Source organism: Bombina bombina, chromosome 1 (genome assembly GCF_027579735.1).
Source record: "Bombina bombina isolate aBomBom1 chromosome 1, aBomBom1.pri, whole genome shotgun sequence".
Classification (NCBI taxonomy): domain Eukaryota; kingdom Metazoa; phylum Chordata; class Amphibia; order Anura; family Bombinatoridae; genus Bombina; species Bombina bombina.
In genome coordinates, this window is record NC_069499.1 from 784,329,538 (window position 1) to 784,349,070 (window position 19,533).

Consider the following 19,533-nt stretch of genomic DNA (forward strand, 5'->3'; position numbering starts at 1 on the left):
GGACCGACCAAGCATCTTTTTCCATCTCCCGGTTCCTAAAATCCATGCCATATACACGTCCCCTGATAGGGGACATAACAGGGATTAAACTGATAAGAATAGTACTACTTAACACACCACTCATATCTGGTGGCACAGTAGATTGCACGCGCAGTGCCCCAAATTTGAAGTAGGAGGACCGACCAAGCATCTTTTTCCATCTCCCAGTTCCTAAAATCCATGCCATATACACGTCCCCTGGCGCCGCAACTGCCTCTGGGAACCTTACCATGGGTCGCAGACCGCACGTCTTGTAATTCTCTGTTTTGGAAATAATCTATCAAATCTATCTATTTATCTATCAAATCTATCTATCTATCTATCTATCTATCTATCGTATCTATCAAATGTATCTATTGCAACTATTGTTCTATGTATCTATCTATCTATCAAATCTATCTCGCGGCCGGACTGTTTTGTGACAGCCACTTGTGTTTCGGCCAAATGTCAGTTGTCTAAAAGTCCGGCCATGATTGCACGCACAGTGCCCCAAATTTGAAGTAGGAGGACCGACCAAGCATCTTTTTCCATCTCCCGGTTCCTAAAATCCATGCCATATACACGTCCCCTGATAGGGGACGTAACAGGGATTAAACTGATAAGAATAGTACTACTTAACACACCACTCATATCTGGTGGCACAGTAGATTGCATGCGCAGTGCCCCAAATTTGAAGTAGGAGGACCGACCAAGCATCTTTTTCCGTCTCCCAGTTCCTAAAATCCATGCCATATACACGTCACCTGATAGGGGACGTAACAGGGATTAAACTGAGAAGAATAGTACTACTTAACACACTACTCATATCTGGTGGCACAGTAGATTGAATGCGCAGTGCCCCAAATTTGAAGTAGGAGGACCGACCAAGCATCTTTTTTCATCTCCTGGTTCCTAAAATCCATGCCATATATACGTCCCCTAATAGGGGACGTAACAGGGATTAAACTGATAAGAATAGTACTACTTAACACACCACTCATATCTGGTGGCACAGTAGATTGCACGCGCAGTGCCCCAAATTTGAAGGAGGAGGACCTACCAAGCATCTTTTTCCATCTCCCGGTTCCTAAAATCCATGCCATATACACATCCCCAGGAGCCGTAACTGCCTCTGGGAACCTTACCATGGGTCCCAGGCCGCACGTCTTGTAATTCTCTGTCTGGGAAATTATCTATCAAATCTATCTATCTATCTATCTATCTATCTATCTATCAAATCTATTTATTTATCAAATCTATCTATCTATCTATCTATCTATCTATCGTATCTATCAAATGTATCTATTGCATCTATTGATCTATCTATCTAATCTATGTATCTATATATCTATCTATCTATCAAATCTATCTATATCGTGGCCGGACTGTTTTGTGACAACCACTTGTGTTTCGGCCAAATGTCCATCTGCCAAATGTCCATCGGCTAAAAGTCCGGCCACGATTGCACGCGCAGTGCCCCAAATTTGAAGTAGGAACGACCAAGCATCTTTTTCCATCTCCCGGTTCCTAAAATCCATGCCATATACACGTCCCCTGATAGGGGACATAACAGGGATTAAACTGATAAGAATAGTACTACTTAACACACCACTCATATCTGGTGGCACAGTAGATTGCACGCGCAGTGCCCCAAATTTGAAGTAGGAGGACCGACCAAGCAACTTTTTCCATCTCCCGGTTCCTAAAATCCATGCCATATACACGTCTCCTGGCGCCGCAACTGCCTCTGGGAAACTTACCATGGGTCCCAGACCGCACGTCTTGTAATTCTCTGTCTGGGAAATGATCTATCTATCAAATCTATCTATTTATCTATCAAATCTATCTATCTATCTATCATATCTATCAAATGTGTCTATTACATCTATTGATCTATGTATCTATGTAGCTATCTATCTATCTATCTATCTATCTATCTATCTATCTATCTATCTATCAAATCAATCTATCTCGTGGCCGGACTGTTTTGTGACAGCCACTTGTGTTTCGGCCAAATGTCCGTCTGCCAAATGTCCGTCGGCTAAAAGTCCGGCCACAATTGCACGCGCAGTGCCCCAAATTTAAAGTAGCAGGACCGACCAAGCATCTTTTTCCATTTCCCGGTTCCTAAAATCCATGCCATATACACGTCCCCTTATAGGGGACGTAACAGGGATTAAACTGATAAGAATAGTACTACTTAACACACCACTCATATCTGGTGGCACAGTAGATTGCACGCACAGTGCCTCAAATTTGAAGTAGGAGGACCGACCAAGCATCTTTTTCCATCTCCCGGTTCCTAAAATCCATGCCATATACACTTCCCCTGATAGGGGACGTAACAGGGATTAAACTGATAAGAATAGTACTACTTAACACACCACTCATATCTGGTGGCACAGTAGATTGCACGCACAGTGCCTCAAATTTGAAGTAGGAGGACCGACCAAGCATCTTTTTCCATCTCCCGGTTCCTAAAATCCATGCCATATACACTTCCCCTGATAGGGGATGTAACAGGGATTAAACTGATAAGAATAGTACTACTTAACACACCACTTATATCTGGTGGCACAGTAGATTGCACACGCAGTGCCCCAAAAGTAGGAGGACCGACCAAGCCTTTTTTCCCATCTCCCGGTTCCTAAAATCCATGCCATATACACGTCCCCATGCGCCGCAACTGCCTCTGGGAACCTTACCATGGGTCCCAGGCCGCACGTCTTGTAATTCTCTGTCTGGGAAATTATCTATCTATCAAATCTATCTATTTATCTATCAAATCTATCTATCTATATATATATCTAACTATCTGTCTATCGTATCTATCGTATCTATTAAATGTATCTATTGCATCTATTGATCTATGTATCTATCTATCAAGTCTATCTCGAGGCCGGACTGTTTTGTGATAGCCACTTGTGTTTCGGCCAAATGTCCGTCGGCCAAATGTCCGTCTGCCAAATGTCCGTCGGCTAAAAGTCCGGCCACGATTGCATGCGCAGTGCCCCAAATTTTAAGTAGGAGGACCGACCAAGCATCTTTTTCCATCTCCTGGTTCCTAAAATCCATGCCATATACACGTCCCCTGATAGGGGACGTAACAGGGATTAAACTGATAAGAATAGTACTACTTAACACACCACTTATATCTGGTGGCACAGTAGATTGCACGCACAGTGCCTCAAATTTGAAGTAGGAGGACCGACCAAGCATCTTTTTCCATCTCCCGGTTCCTAAAATCCATGCCATATACACTTCCCCTGATAGGGGACGTAACAGGGATTAAACTGATAAGAATAGTACTACTTAACACACCACTTATATCTGGTGGCACAGTAGATTGCACACGCCGTGCCCCAAAAGTAGGAGGACCGACCAAGCCTTTTTTTCCATCTCCCGGTTCCTAAAATCCATGCCATATACACGTCCCCTTGCGCCGCAACTGCCTCTGGGAACCTTACCATGGGTCCCAGGCCGCACGTCTTGTAATTCTCTGTCTGGGAAATTATCTATCTATCAAATCTATCTATTTATCTATCAAATATATCTAGCTATATATCTATCTAACTATCTGTCTATTGTATCTATCGTCTCTATCAAATGTATCTATTGCATCTATTGATCTATGTATCTATCTATCAAGTCTATCTTGAGGCCAGACTGTTTTGTGATAGCCACTTGTGTTTCTGCCAAATGTCCGTCGGCTAAAAGTCCGGCCACGATTGCACGCACAGTGCCCCAAATTTTAAGTAGGAGGACCGACCAAGCATCTTTTTCCATCTCCCGGTTCCTAAAATCCATGCCATATACACGTCCCCTGATAGGGGACGTAACAGGGATTAAACTGATAAGAATAGTACTACTTAACACACCACTCATATCTGGTGGCACAGTACATTGCACGCACCGTGCCTCAAATTTGAAGTAGGAGTACCGACCAAGCATCTTTTTCCATCTCCCGGTTCCTAAAATCCATGCCATATACACGTCCACTGATAGGGGACGTAACAGGAATTAAACTATTAAGAATAGTACTACTTAACACACCACTCATATATGGTGGCACAGTAGATTACATGCGCAGTGCCCTAGATTTGAAGTATGAGGACCGACCAAGCATCTTTTTCCATCTCCCGGTTCCTAAAATCCATGCCATATACACGTCCCCTGATAGGGGACATAACAGGGATTAAACTGATAAGAATAGTACTACTTAACACACCACTCATATCTGGTGGCACAGTAGATTGCACGCGCAGTGCCCCAAATTTGAAGTAGGAGGACCGACCAAGCATCTTTTTCCATCTCCCAGTTCCTAAAATCCATGCCATATACACGTCCCCTGGCGCCGCAACTGCCTCTGGGAACCTTACCATGGGTCGCAGACCGCACGTCTTGTAATTCTCTGTCTTGGAAATAATCTATCAAATCTATCTATTTATCTATCAAATCTATCTATCTATCTATCTATCTATCTATCGTATCTATCAAATGTATCTATTGCAACTATTGTTCTATGTATCTATCTATCTATCAAATCTATCTCGCGGCCGGACTGTTTTGTGACAGCCACTTGTGTTTCGGCCAAATGTCAGTTGGCTAAAAGTCCGGCCACGATTGCACGCGCAGTGCCCCAAATTTGAAGTAGGAGGACCGACCAAGCATCTTTTTCCATCTCCCGGTTCCTAAAATCCATGCCATATACACGTCCCCTGATAGGGGACATAACAGGGATTAAACTGATAAGAATAGTACTACTTAACACACCACTCATATCTGGTGGCACAGTAGATTGCATGCGCAGTGCCCCAAATTTGAAGTAGGAGGACCGACCAAGCATCTTTTTCCGTCTCCCAGTTCCTAAAATCCATGCCATATACACGTCACCTGATAGGGGACGTAACAGGGATTAAACTGAGAAGAATAGTACTACTTAACACACCACTCATATCTGGTGGCACAGTAGATTGAATGCGCAGTGCCCCAAATTTGAAGTAGGAGGACCGACCAAGCATCTTTTTTCATCTACCGGTTCCTAAAATCCATGCCATATATACGTCCCCTAATAGGGGACGTAACAGGGATTAAACTGATAAGAATAGTACTACTTAACACACCACTCATATCTGGTGGCACAGTAGATTGCACGCGCAGTGCCCCAAATTTGAAGGAGGAGGACCTACCAAGCATCTTTTTCCATCTCCCGGTTCCTAAAATCCATGCCATATACACATCCCCAGGAGCCGCAACTGCCTCTGGGAACCTTACCATGGGTCCCAGGCCGCACGTCTTGTAATTCTCTGTCTGGGAAATTATCTATCAAATCTATCTATCTATCTATCTATCAAATCTATTTATTTATCAAATCTATCTATCTATCTATCTATCTATCGTATCTATCAAATGTATCTATTGCATCTATTGATCTATCTATCTAATCTATGTATCTATATATCTATCTATCTATCAAATCTATCTATATCGTGGCCGGACTGTTTTGTGACAGCCACTTGTGTTTCGGCCAAATGTCCGTCTGCCAAATGTCCATCGGCTAAAAGTCCGGCCACGATTGCACGCGCAGTGCCCCAAATTTGAAGTAGGAACGACCAAGCATCTTTTTCCATCTCCCGGTTCCTAAAATCCATGCCATATACACGTTCCCTGATAGGGGACATAACAGGGATTAAACTGATAAGAATAGTACTACTTAACACACCACTCATATCTGGTGGCACAGTAGATTGCACACGCAGTGCCCCAAATTTGAAGTAGGAGGACCGACCAAGCATCTTTTTCCATCTCCGGTTCCTAGAATCCATGCCATATACATGTCCCCTAGCGCCGCAACTGCCTCTGGGAACCTTACCATGGGTCTTGTAATTCTCTTTCTGGGAAATTATCTATCTATCATATCTATCTATTTATCTATCAAATTTATCTATTGCATCTATTTATTTATTTATCTATGTATCTATCTAGCTATCTATCTATCAAATCTATCTATCTCGTGGCCGGACTGTTTTGTGACAGCCACTTGTGTTTCGGCCAAATGTCCGTCTGCCAAATGTCTGTTGGCTAAAAGTATCTTTTTCCATCTCCCGGTTCCTAAAATCCATGCCATATACACGTCCCCTGATAGGGGACGTAACAGGGATTAAACTGATAAGAATAGTACTACTTAACACACCTTATAATAACGCAGAGAGAGGCAACGTAGAGAGAGGAGTCTGAAGAAGAGGAGTCAGAGGAGGATGGTGGCTTTGAGGAGGTGGAAGACCAAACACAGCAGGCATCCCAGGGGGCTTGTTGTCACCTTTCGGGGACCCTTGGTGTTGTACGTGGCTGGGTGGAGAAAGAGACCTTCAATGACATCAGTGAGGACAAGGAACGGGACATGGCTAGCTTGGTATCCAACCTTGTACAAATGGGGAGTTTGCGGTTGTGCAAATGGACTGTTTGCGGTTGTTTGCTGTGCGTTAAACAGAGAGTTTGGTCTGTCACTGTGAAGCGGGCATAACCCTTACACTACCTGATCGATACAACATCATACCTGATGTTTTAAAGCACGTTATTCCAAACAATTTAGGAATGTTAGGTGATTTATGCCCTTTATGGATTCAAACCAGACTCTGCATCAACTATGTAATTTTACTTTGGAGTTTTGCCATGGATCCCCCTCCGGCATGCCATAGTCCAGGTGTTAGTACCCTTGAAACAACATTTCCATCACTATTGTGGCCAGAAAGAGTCCCTGTGAGTTTTAAAATTCGCCTGCCTATTGAAGTCAATTGCGGTTCGCCCGGTTCGCCCGTTCGCGAACATTTGTGGAAGTTCACGTTCGCCGTTCGCGAACGGAAAATTTTAAGTTTGCGACATCACTATATATAAGTATAAATTTGTATATATATATATATATATATATATATATATATATATATATATATACAAATAGAAAAAAGGCACTCACTGGTATAAAATAAAATATAACATTTAATGGTTCAAATTAAGAATGCATGCCGTTTCGGAGGTATTACACCCCCTTTATCAAATGCATGATACAAACAGTTTGAATCTACAAAAAACAGCTTTTTGTAGATTCAAACTGTTTGTATCATGCATTTGATAAAGGGGGTGTAATACCTCCGAAACGGCATGCATTCTTAATTTGAACCATTAAATGTTATATTTTATTTTATACCAGTGAGTGCCTTTTTCTATTTGTATATCTGATGATTTTTTGAAGTGCACCCTGGAAGCTGCTATCTTGTATATGGAGTGCCTTTCTTACTGACTCTAATCTATATATATATATATATATATATATATATATATATATATACACATACACACATATAAACACATAAATACACATGTATATGTATGTATATATCCATTATTGCCCTTTCCTTTCAAATACTTTGTTATATACCATATACATTTTAACCCTTTTAATGTTTTATTTTTAATATATATGTGAATTATTTCATTAGATAGTGTGTATGAGTGTAACACTTTATTTTAATATATTTATGTTGTGCAACTTTTTATTTAGCCCTAACTAGTGATGTCGTGAATAGTTTGCCGGCGAATAGTTCCTGGCGAACATAGCTTGTTCGCGTTAGCCGCATCGGGCGAACATATGCGATGTTCGATCCGCCCCCTATTCGTCATCATTGAGTAAAACTTTGAACCTGTACCTCACAATCAGCAGACACATTCCAGCCAATCAGCAGCAGACCCTCCTACCTCCTGGACAGCACCCATTTTAGATTCATTCGGAAGCTGCATTCTTAGTGAGAGGAGGGACAGTGTAGCTGCTGCTGATTTAATAGGGAAATTGATAGCTAGGCTAGTGTATTCAGTGTCCACTACAGTCCTGAAGGACTCATCTGATCTCTGCTGTAAGGACAGCACCCCAAAAAGCCCTTTTTAGGGCTAGAACATCAGTCTGCTTTTTTTTTTTTTTTTTCCTGTGTAATCTAATTGCAGTTGCCTGCCTGCCTGCCTGCCAGCGTGTGTGTCAGGCTCACAGCGTATACTGTGCCCACTTGACCAGTGCCAGCACTCATATCTGGTGTAACAGTAGTGTACATTTAAAAAAAACAACACTTTTTTGACTATGAAATAATAGCAGACAGCTGCCAGTACCCAAGATGACCACCAATAAGGCAAATGGGGATGGTTAGAGAGCTGTTTTGGGGGGGATCAGGGAGGTTGGAGGCTAAGGGGGGATGCTACACCACAGCATATGTAAATATGCTAAAAAAATAATAATTTAAAAACCTTTTTTAGTACTGGCAGACTTTCTGCCAGTACTTAAGGTGGCGGGGACAATTGTAGCGTGGGGGAGGGAAGGGAGCTGTTTGGGAGGGATCAGGGGGTCTGATGTGTCAGGTGGGAGGCTGATCTCTACACTAAAGCTAAAATTAACCCTGCAAGCTCCCTACAAACTACCTAATTAACCCCTTCACTGCTAGCCATAATAAACGTGTGATGCGCAGCAGCATTTAGCGGCCTTCTAATTACCAGAAAGCAACGCCAAAGTCATATATGTCTGCTATTTCTGAACAAAGGGGATCCCAGAGAAGCATTTACAACCATTTGTGCCATAATTGCACAAGCTGTTTGTAAATAATTTCAGTGAGAAACCTAAAATTGTGAAAAAATGTAAGTTTTTTTTAAATTTGATCACATTTGGCGGTGAAATGGTGACATTAAATATAGCAAAATGGGCCTAGATCAATACTTTGGTTGTCTACTACACTACACTTAAAGGGACACTGAACCCAAATTTGTTCATTTGTAATTCTGAAAGAGCATGCAATTTTAATCAACTTTCTAATTTACTCCTATTATCAATTTTTCTTCGTTCTCTTGCAATCATTTTTTTAAAAAGAAGGCATCTAAGCTTTGTTTTGGTTTCAGTACTCTGGACAGCACTTTTTTATTGGTGGATGAATTTATCCACCAATCAGCAAGGACAACCCAGGTTGTTCAACAAAAATGGGCCGGAATCTAAACTTACATTCTTGCATTTCAACCAAGAGAATGAAGATAATTTGATAATAGGAGTAAATTAGAAAGTTGCTTAAAATTGCATGTTCTATCTGAATCACGAAGGAAAAAAAAAGGCACTTAACAGGAATTAAACTGATAGGAATAGTACTACTTAACACACCATTCCTATTTGGTGGCAAGGTAGATTGCACGCGTAGTGCCCCAAATTTGAAGTAGGAGGACCGACCAAGCATCTTTTTCCATCTCCCGGTTCCTAAAATCGATGCCATATAAACGTAACAGGGATTAAACTGATAGGAATAGTACTACTTAACACACCTTATAATAATGCAGAGAGAGGCAATGCAGAGAGAGGAGTCTGAAGAAGAGGAGTCAGAGGAGGAAGGTGGCTTTGAGGAGGTGGAAGACAAAACACAGCAGGCGTCCCAGGGGGCTTGTTGTCACCTTTCAGGGACCCTTGTTGTTGTACGTGGCTGGGTGGAGGAAGAGACCTTCAATGACATCAGTGAGGACAAGGAAAGGGACATGGCTAGCTTGGTATCCAACCTTGTGCAAATGGGGAGTTTGCGGTTGTGCAAACGGACTGTTTGCGGTTGTTTGCGGTGCGTTAAAGGGACAGTCTAGGCCAAAATAAACTTTCATGATTCAGATAGAGCATGTAATTTTAAACAATTTTCCAATTTACTTTTATCACCAATTTTGCTTTGTTCTCTTGGTATTCTTAGTTGAAAGCTTAACCTAGGAGGGTCATATGCTAATTTCTTAGACCTTGAAGCCCACCTCTTTCAGATTGCATTTTAACAGTTTTTCACCACTAGAGGGTGTTAGTTCACGTATTTCATAAAGATAACACTGTGCTCGTGCACGAGAAGTTATCTGGGAGCAGGCACTGATTAGCTAGACTGCAAGTCTGTCAAAAGAACTGAAAAAAGGGGCAGTTTGCAGAGGCTTAGATACAAGATAATCACAGAGGTTAAAAGTATATTATTATAAATGTGTTAGTTATGCAAAACTGGGAAATGGGTAATACAGGGATTATCTATCTTTTAAAACAATAAAAATTCTGGTGTAGACTGTCCCTTTAAACGGGGAGTTTGGTCTGTCACTGTGAAGCGGGCGTAACCCTTACACTACCTGATCGATACAACATCATACCTGATGTTTTAAAGCACGTTATTCCAAACAATTTAGGAATGTTAGGTGATTTATGCCCTTTATGGATTAAAACCAGACTCTGCATCAACTATGTAATTTTCCATGGGAGTTTTGCCATGGATCCCCCTCCGGCATGCCACAGTCCAGGTGTTAGTCCCCTTGAAACAACTTTTCCATCACTATTGTGGCCAGAAAGAGTCCCTGTGGGTTTTAAAATTCGCCTGCCTATTGAAGTCTATGGCAGTTCGCCCAGTTCGCCTGTTCGCGAACATTTGTGGAAGTTCGTGTTCGCCTTTCGCAAACCCAAATTTTTATGTTCGCGACATCAATAGCCCTAACCCTTTAGGTGAGGACTTCAACCAACAAGCGCAAATTGCGTTTACTTTTAACTTATAATATTAAGCGGTCAGTCTTCCTATTGGATATGCCCCATTAAGGAAAATAAATGTATTTCAGGGGACAGCTTGTTAGTGATCAACTATGTAATTTAAAAAACAAAAACATTAGCATGTACTTCATATAAAGATGGGTAACCTGCTTTGTAGCAGATATATTTATATTCAATTTAACCATTTAAAAAAATATATGGTTCTGTAAAAAAATGCATATAACTGCATTATAACATTTCCCAATAAATCCGGTTTGACCCCCATGGGACCTGGATTTACTGCATGGCTATTTGCTAAGAGGTTAAAGCGTCACCTCTTTGCAAAATATTTTTTTTGCCGTGGGCAGCTAAGAACGGTTGGCAGGTAAGAACGGCGAACAGTTGAAACTAATACAGGCACTTTCTGCATAAAATATCTTATACTTCATGAAAGAACAAGCCCTTTATTTGTTTCAACAGTCAACCCTAGCGTTACAAAAATGCTATGGTTGCTTTCACTTTAAGAAGCTGCACATGGCATCAGCTGGCCCATATGCAGCCTTACACACTTGCTGAGTGTGTAATTCCCAACCCTGATTGAAAGGACTTTCAATCACCGAGAACGAGCAAGCTCTCTGTGATTTCTCTTTGCCACCTCAGAGGTGGTGAAGAGTGTAAGAAGCAGCGGTCTAGTGGCCACTGCTTTTCTGTTTATCATGCATTTGTTGATAATGCAAATCTACTGTATTTACTGATCCTTTAAATAGGGAAACAGGAACTTGTTATGTCTAATGGCTGGTCAGGGTGCTGGAACCCTGAGGTAAAGGTGATAAATATTGTCTATGGCCATACCTAGGTAAGAATAATACTGTGATAAGACACAATAGATTCAAACAATAGTTTATTAAGCATCAGTAGTAGACTGATGTGGATGCAGAGGCTAGTAAGCAAAGCAGGAAATCTATCAAAAAACTGTGACTGGATCTGCTAATAGACAAAAGCAGGGACACAGGTGAGTAGCTGTGACTGGAACGCAAATGAGTAGTTTTAAAAACGGCAGCTTAGCAAAACAAGAACACGAGCTGGTAGCTGTGACCCGAGCAATAGCTATTAAAGTAGGAATATATGGTCTGATTCTCGAAAGCTCTCCACTCTGGTATGATTATATAAGATGTCTTGTTAGTACCGTGAGGGTCGTTGAAGAATTTTAGTTAGGTACATTTTTGCAAGCTGTTTATCTAGCTATGCAGTGTTCATCATGTCCATAAATTGTCAGCTGAGACTAGAACAGCAGCAAGTGAAGAATGGAGGTGTAACTGCAGGAAGCAAAGCAGGAACACAGGTGAGGGAAGGACGGAAATAAGGAAGGAAGAATGAAAGGAAGGAAGTATGAAAGGAAAGAAGGAAAGAAAGAAAGAAACTTACTTCACATACATTAAATTTATGTAATAAGGGGGGCAGAGCCAGCAGCAGAAGGAGCCGGACGCATATCCCTTGGGCTCCTTGTGTCTAGCCAAATTAAATATATATATTTATAACCAAGGATTATGCAATCTTGGCATACTACTTATCAATGACTATTTTGCAACTAAAGACCATTCTAAGGTGATTATTGGAGTTTTTTTTTTATATTTTGGGCGGCAAGATTCGCGGCCCTGTTTTCCTGGGAGCTGACCAATTTATATCCTGATCGCAACTGAAGCTATATACCCTCTACACATGGATGAAATTCGTACACTGCTCTCTGGGTTAGCGCTGCAGATGCAGCTTAACTTTACCGACCTTATACTTACCGTTAGAACACCATACGCACAAGCTGAGATCGCTGCAAGCAAGATGGCGGAGAGAGGGACCGTCTCACTACAGGTCCAGACTACACAAGTCGCACTTCTCAAGACTATCAAAGAGAAGGATCACGGATTACAACGTGAGAGTGATACTCACATAACAGAGGCAAGCGTCTGTAAGCAAGGTTCACTTCCTACAGCCCCTTATGCTCAACGGCCACTACCTAATGCGACTAGCAACGAGCGACAGTTTGGGACAGATCGCATAGAGATGCCTGAGCCACGCCATGCAATTGAAGGAGACATGGAAGATGTGATCACCGGGATACACGCTCCATCGTGTGGGGTGAAACTTGTGAGCCATTTACAGTGGATTTACCATGCTCAGCTCAGACAAGTAACTACCCAGTCCCAGCACAATTTGATGAGTCCCTCCTTGGTATTGGGAGCGCCTGGATTCTATTCGGCTCCTTACACAGGGGAAGATAAGTATATAATTTCTGCTCTCTTCACAAGATTATATAAGCCCCGAAGATATCCTGAGTTGATAACTGTTCTTAGGGTGAGACTTTTCTTGGCTGTGGGGATCTTACCTCAGCTTCGAACCGGCATAGGTTAAACCAGGTGCAGAAGAGTCAAATTCGTCAGGCCTGCTGCTTCTATGCTAATTTTCTATAGCAAGGACAGTCTACATGTTAAGAGACATTGGCGAGTTTGTATGTTACTTCAGTATGGTTCTTGTTCATGGCGAGCATGGATTACATGGTTCACTGTCATGTTCACATTCTGGCTTATTATGCAGGGGTACACTGCTAATCACCATATAGACAGCTCACGACAACTGAAAGCAGGCATAGCTTAATATTTGCAAGACTTTTTTTATATTAGCTAAGGGGGCTCCCTTGTTCATTCCTTTATTTTGATTATGTTATTTTATATGGCTAAACTTTTAATGCTCAGTAGCATATGGAAATATGTTATAGCTGACAAGGAGACTATGAGTTCTTGTTCACATATTACTGTTCCAATTCTGTTTACTATTGTTATGAGCCCAATCAAAGTTGGTTGATACCCCTGGCCCTGCAATATAAGGTCCACATATATGCTAGCCCTGTATGGTCTGCTTTTTATTGGAGTGCTCCCAACTCTGAAACTATTAGTGTGCACCTCTCTTCTGAGATTCAAGATATGTAAGCAGGAGGTTGACTAATTGTATACTACTAACCACTACATTTTATTTCCAACTAGTCTAGGAGACTGGAATAGCACTAAATATTATGTGTGGGCGCCTTATATCCCTCAGTTTAATGTTGTTTTTATACTAATTTTATAATATCTATCTAGGGGGGAAATATCTACATGATGCCCATCAGCTGATCTCAAGATATAGCCCCTTGTTTTATGTTAGAACACCCTATATCATAGAGCCTTGTTAGGGACCAAGCTCAGTAACCATGCTATAATTTTAGTTTCTTAATATACTTGAAAATGCCTATTAGATTGAAACGTTCATTCTGATACAACCTCTAGCCCCAAATACCACTTTGTAATAGTTTACTGCTCAAATATAATAGTGTTGGGGTCCTGGTTGGCCTCCCCCACATGTGGGTTAGCTTTACACATCACATTCCATTTCTTTGAATGCCCCTTTAACTGCTAGTGTTTCACAAATTGGTGATTGCAACCCTAGGAATAGGAGAATTATGAACTCAAGGCAGATAACTGTTTAATTCTACATCAAGAGGTCTCTCATTTAACGATAATTACCACCCCCTATAACTAGAAATATCTTTGGGTATCACATGAGTACTTAGCGTTCACTTGTTCACTCATATCTATATATGAGCTACATTTGGTTACACTGTATATCAACTAGGTGACTATTTTTGTAATATATTTTACCTATAACTTCACTAAATAACCTGTAACATGGACATAGTATAACTCCTAGGCCTCACTCAGGCAATTTTGACTCCCTTTACTGCAGCCTGTATTAGCATACATCTGAATGTTGACTGTGCTTTATTCTGTACAGTGTTCTTTTATCCTCTACTATACTGCTATTACATCACTACTTATACGTCTCTCCTGGTATCAATCCAGATTACATGATATCTCACTACCTCAAATACAGAGGTGGACTTTTAAGTCCCTTCAGAGTCATCATCACAATTTGGATCACATCTTTAATTTTGTGTACACCAGGTAACAATATAGAAGACTATGTTAGGCTGTTATGTTTCACATATTGAGATGCATGATAGATGGTTTTATTTATCCTATGTAATCCTACGCTTCAAGAGGGGCACCTTGACACATCTCTGTTTTACTTATTATATTACCTCTTACCTGCCTAACGAAGGACCCAGGAGAGTACTTTATACTTATAGAGCTAACTTGTGTCATGCTAATCTCAGTACATTAGTTTACTTTTACCCTCTATGCAAGGTTTCATATTTTAGAGATGTTTCCCAGGAGTATACTCAAAAGCCCTGAGATCCTACTCCATTCCATTTCACATCGCCCTGCAGTTTATATTCTTAAGACAAATTATCTAGCTCCGCCCCCCCCCTTCCCTTCCCCTCTCCCCTATCCCCCCCATTATGAGCGGCTCTTGCCCGCTGCATCCCTCATCCCCCTATATACGCAGGCCTACGGGAGGCCTGATAAATGCCAGCTCCCTTCCTCTCACTATTTTCAGCATATAGAATACCCCTTATTTGAGAGTAGGGACCACTAGTTACCTGTATTATAAAACTGAGACTTCATTTTTATATGCCCCAGTCACACATGTTTTGATCTCACTGTGCGCATTCTGTATTTAAGGTCATAAAGTCGGTGCTATAATTTACGTCAAATGTTATCTCTCTGTTCTCAACCTGGATATCTTCCATATCTTTGACTACTATTATTATATAAATATTGAAACTCTATTGTCTAGATAATATCTTAACAAATCCTATATTAGCACACCAATGTCTTAATTCTTATGTACCTTTCATATGTGATTTGTAACAGTTATTTTTCTTTTTGTATTTGTCTTGTGCTGGGACACACTCCCTTTTCTGTTACTTTTATCCATTGTCTCAATAAAAAAATTATTTAAACTAAAATTTATGTAATAAACTCCATTAGAGGTAGTAAGTGCAAACACTGTGTGCCTGGAATAAGCAGAAAGGTTGCCCTATGAACTAGATAAGTTTACACTTTTAGGAACTTTTGGGTGGACTTGTTGGGCCTATGGTTTTTATCTGCTGTCTATGTTTCTATAAGAAAGAAAGGAACAAAAGAGAGAATATAAAACTACAGTTTAATCCAAATACTCAATAATTAAAAAAAAAATGCATGTGAATCAAATGAATGCCAAACAAGGACTGGGAGAGTTCAAAATGATAGAACAAAATGTACAATATTGTTAAACTCATTTCCACAAGTAATGACAGCCCTGGAGAAATAATTATTTTGTAGGGGCCTGTGACCCCAGAGCAGGACAAGTGAAAGGTGAAGTTGAGGACAAGGGGGCGGGCTAACAAGGAGGTGTTGGATGGTTGAGTGGGAAGTAAGATCATTTTCTATCCGGACCTGACGGTGAGAAGAAGCTCCCTCCCTCCCTCACTTGGAGCATGGCTATGGAGAGGACTATTCTTGTTGCAGCTTGGTGGGGGGCTTGCCTGTTGTGGTCGTGGAATTCTGCTGGGTACCTCCTGCGGAGGCAGGAGAGGTCTTGGACAGTTCCTGAGGGGATCCTTGGAACAGAGGTACAAGGGACGTCTTGGCAAGCCCCATGTGTTATTAATGTTAATTTGTATTGGGGATATGTATCTGTTTTATTTATACAGGGAGTGCAGAATTATTAGGCAAGTTGTATTTTTGAGGATTAATTTTATTATTGAACAACAACCATGTTTTCAATGAACCCAAAAAACTCATTAATATCAAAGCTGAGTAGTTTTGGAAGTAGTTTTTAGTTTGTTTTTAGTTATAGCTATTTAAGGGGGATATCTGTGTGTGCAGGTGACTATTACTGTGCATAATTATTAGGCAACTTAACAAAAAACAAATATATACCCATTTCAATTATTTATTTTTACCAGTGAAACCAATATAACATCTCAACATTCACAAATATACATTTCTGACATTCAAAAACAAAACAAAAACAAATCAGTGACCAATATAGCCACCTTTCTTTGCAAGGACACTCAAAAGCCTGCCATCCATGGATTCTGTCAGTGTTTTGATCTGTTCACCATCAACATTGCGTGCAGCAGCAACCACAGCCTCCCAGACACTGTTCAGAGAGGTGTACTGTTTTCCCTCCTTGTAAATCTCACATTTGATGATGGACCACAGGTTCTCAATGGGGTTCAGATCAGGTGAACAATGAGGCCATGTCATTAGATTTTCTTCTATTATACCCTTTCTTGCCAGCCACGCTGTGGAGTACTTGGACGCGTGTGATGGAGCATTGTCCTGCATGAAAATCATGTTTTTCTTGAAGGATGCAGACTTCTTCCTGTACCACTGCTTGAAGAAGGTGTCTTCCAGAAACTGGCAGTAGGACTGGGAGTTGAGCTTGACTCCATCCTCAACCCGAAAAGGCCCCACAAGCTCATCTTTGATGATACCAGCCCAAACCAGTACTCCACCTCCACCTTGCTGGTGTCTGAGTCGGACTGGAGCTCTCTGCCCTTTACCAATCCAGCCACGGGCCCATCCATCTGGCCCATCAAGACTCACTCTCATTTCATCAGTCCATAAAACCTTAGAAAAATAAGTCTTGAGATATTTCTTGGCCCAGTCTTGACGTTTCAGCTTGTGTGTCTTGTTCAGTGGTGGTCGTCTTTCAGCCTTTCTTACCTTGGCCATGTCTCTGAGTATTGCACACCTTGTGCTTTTGGGCACTCCTGTGATGTTGCAGCTCTGAAATGTGGCCAAACTGGTGGTAAGTGGCATCTTGGCAGCTGCACGCTTGACTTTTCTCAGTTCATGGGCAGTTATTTTGCGCCTTGGTTTTTCCACATGCTTCTTGCGACCATGTTGACTATTTTGAATGAAACGCTTGATTGTTCGATGATCACGCTTCAGAAGCTTTGCAATTTTAAGAGTGCTGCATCCCTCTGCAAGATATCTCACTATTTTTGACTTTTCTGAGCCTGTCAAATCCTTCTTTTGTAAACAGAAATTAGTTCAACACCTCTGATTGTAACAAAAATAGAACCCAATAATCGAAAAAACAGAAAGGCTGATGAAATAAGTGTTAAAACTTCACCTTTAATTGAAATTCCGTGAGTAAAAAACAAAGGCACAGCACACAGACCTGACTACCGCTGACGCGTTTCCTGCCCTATTGGGCACTTCATCAGAGCTACCTAACAGGTGTGTAAGGACTCCTTAAAAACAGGATGTAAGCCCTGCACACCTGCTGCATAATTAATTATAACAAAAAATGGAAATTTTGTGTGTATTGTGAAATAAACATCCAATCCAACGTGTAAAACAATAATAAACATTATGCATAATAAATAAACTTGAAAATATCGATCATAAACAAAAAAATATATACATTATTATACACTAAGACTATGCTTTCATATAAAATTGTATCATTCAATAGGCACATTAAAAACGATAGTACAATTCAATGTGTGGGGGATAACGATTCTTACTGTAACTAAATACATGAATATTCGTCAATTAATAACATCCCAGTGTACTGAAGTTAATTTAAACATGTTGAAAACATATAATATGGAAATACAAAGAGGGAACTGATATTCTAATATACCGTAGTAAATAAACGATGTGAAATGTACATTGTATATACATATATTAGGTAACACACAGAGAGCATAAGCAGTTAAGTTTACCAATGTGTATTACATCATATAAAAGTCAAATGCTATAAAGTATAAACACATTCAAAAAACTCATACTGCCTGCTCTGATGAACTGCCCGTGAGGCAGGAAACGCGTCAGCAGTGGGGATTTCTATGTGCTGTGCCAGGTCTGTTTTAACGAACTTAATAAAATGAAATTTTAATATATACAATCATCTCTCTCTCTCTCTTTAAACTCCTACTGACTGAACTGTGAAATCTTGTTGCATATAGCTTTTAATAGACACTAGGGGGGATATTTATCAAGCTGTCAACTATGTTGCATTCGCCGGCATCAATACGCTCGCCTAACATCGCCAAACATTGCGGCCACGGATCTCAATACGATCTCCATATTTATAAAAAAAGCCCCCAAAAACATGTGCACCAAGTACGGGGCAATGAGCATTGGACTGTTGTTAACTAACAGTCATCGATGACGCTGCTATTCGTGTTTTTCCCAACTTTATTTATAACATGTCACTAAACACCGCCACTATACTAAAATGTTTAAACATTATCCCGCTGCTCCCCAACATTGCCACAACCTAAATAAAGTTATTAACCCCTATCCTGGTGCTCCCCAACATCACCCCAACCTAAATAAATGTATTAACCCCTAATCCTCTGGCCTTCCACATCACCACCACTAACTAAACCTATTAACCCCTAAACCGTCAGCCCCCCACATTGCAATAACCTGAATTAAGCTATTAACCCCTAAACCTAACACCCCCGTAACTTTAAATTATAATTACAAAATCCCTATCTTCAAATAAATTAAAACTTACCTGTAGAATTAAAATAAACTAATTTAAACTAATTATTAACCTACCCTAACTATTATACTACAATTAAATTAAACTACCAATTAAATAAACTAAATTACATATTAAAAAACCTAACCCTACTAAAATTATTTAAATATACAATTAAACATTATTAAAAGTACTACATTACAAAAACAAACACTAAGTTACAAAAACAAAACACTAAATTATGGAAAAAAAACAACAAATTATCAAAAATATATTTTTTTAACCTTATCTAAAAGCCCTATAAAAATAAAAAAGCCCCCCCAATAAAAAACCCTAGCCTACAATAAACTACCAATGGCCCTTAAAGGGGCCTTTTGTGGGGCATTGCCCAAAAGAAATTGGCTCTTTTACCTGTAAAAAAAAATACAAACACTCCTTCAACAGTAAAACCCACCACCCAACCAACCCCCCAAATAAAAAAAACTATCTACAATAACCTAAGCTACCCATTGCCCTGAAAAGGGCATTTGTATAGGCATTGCCCT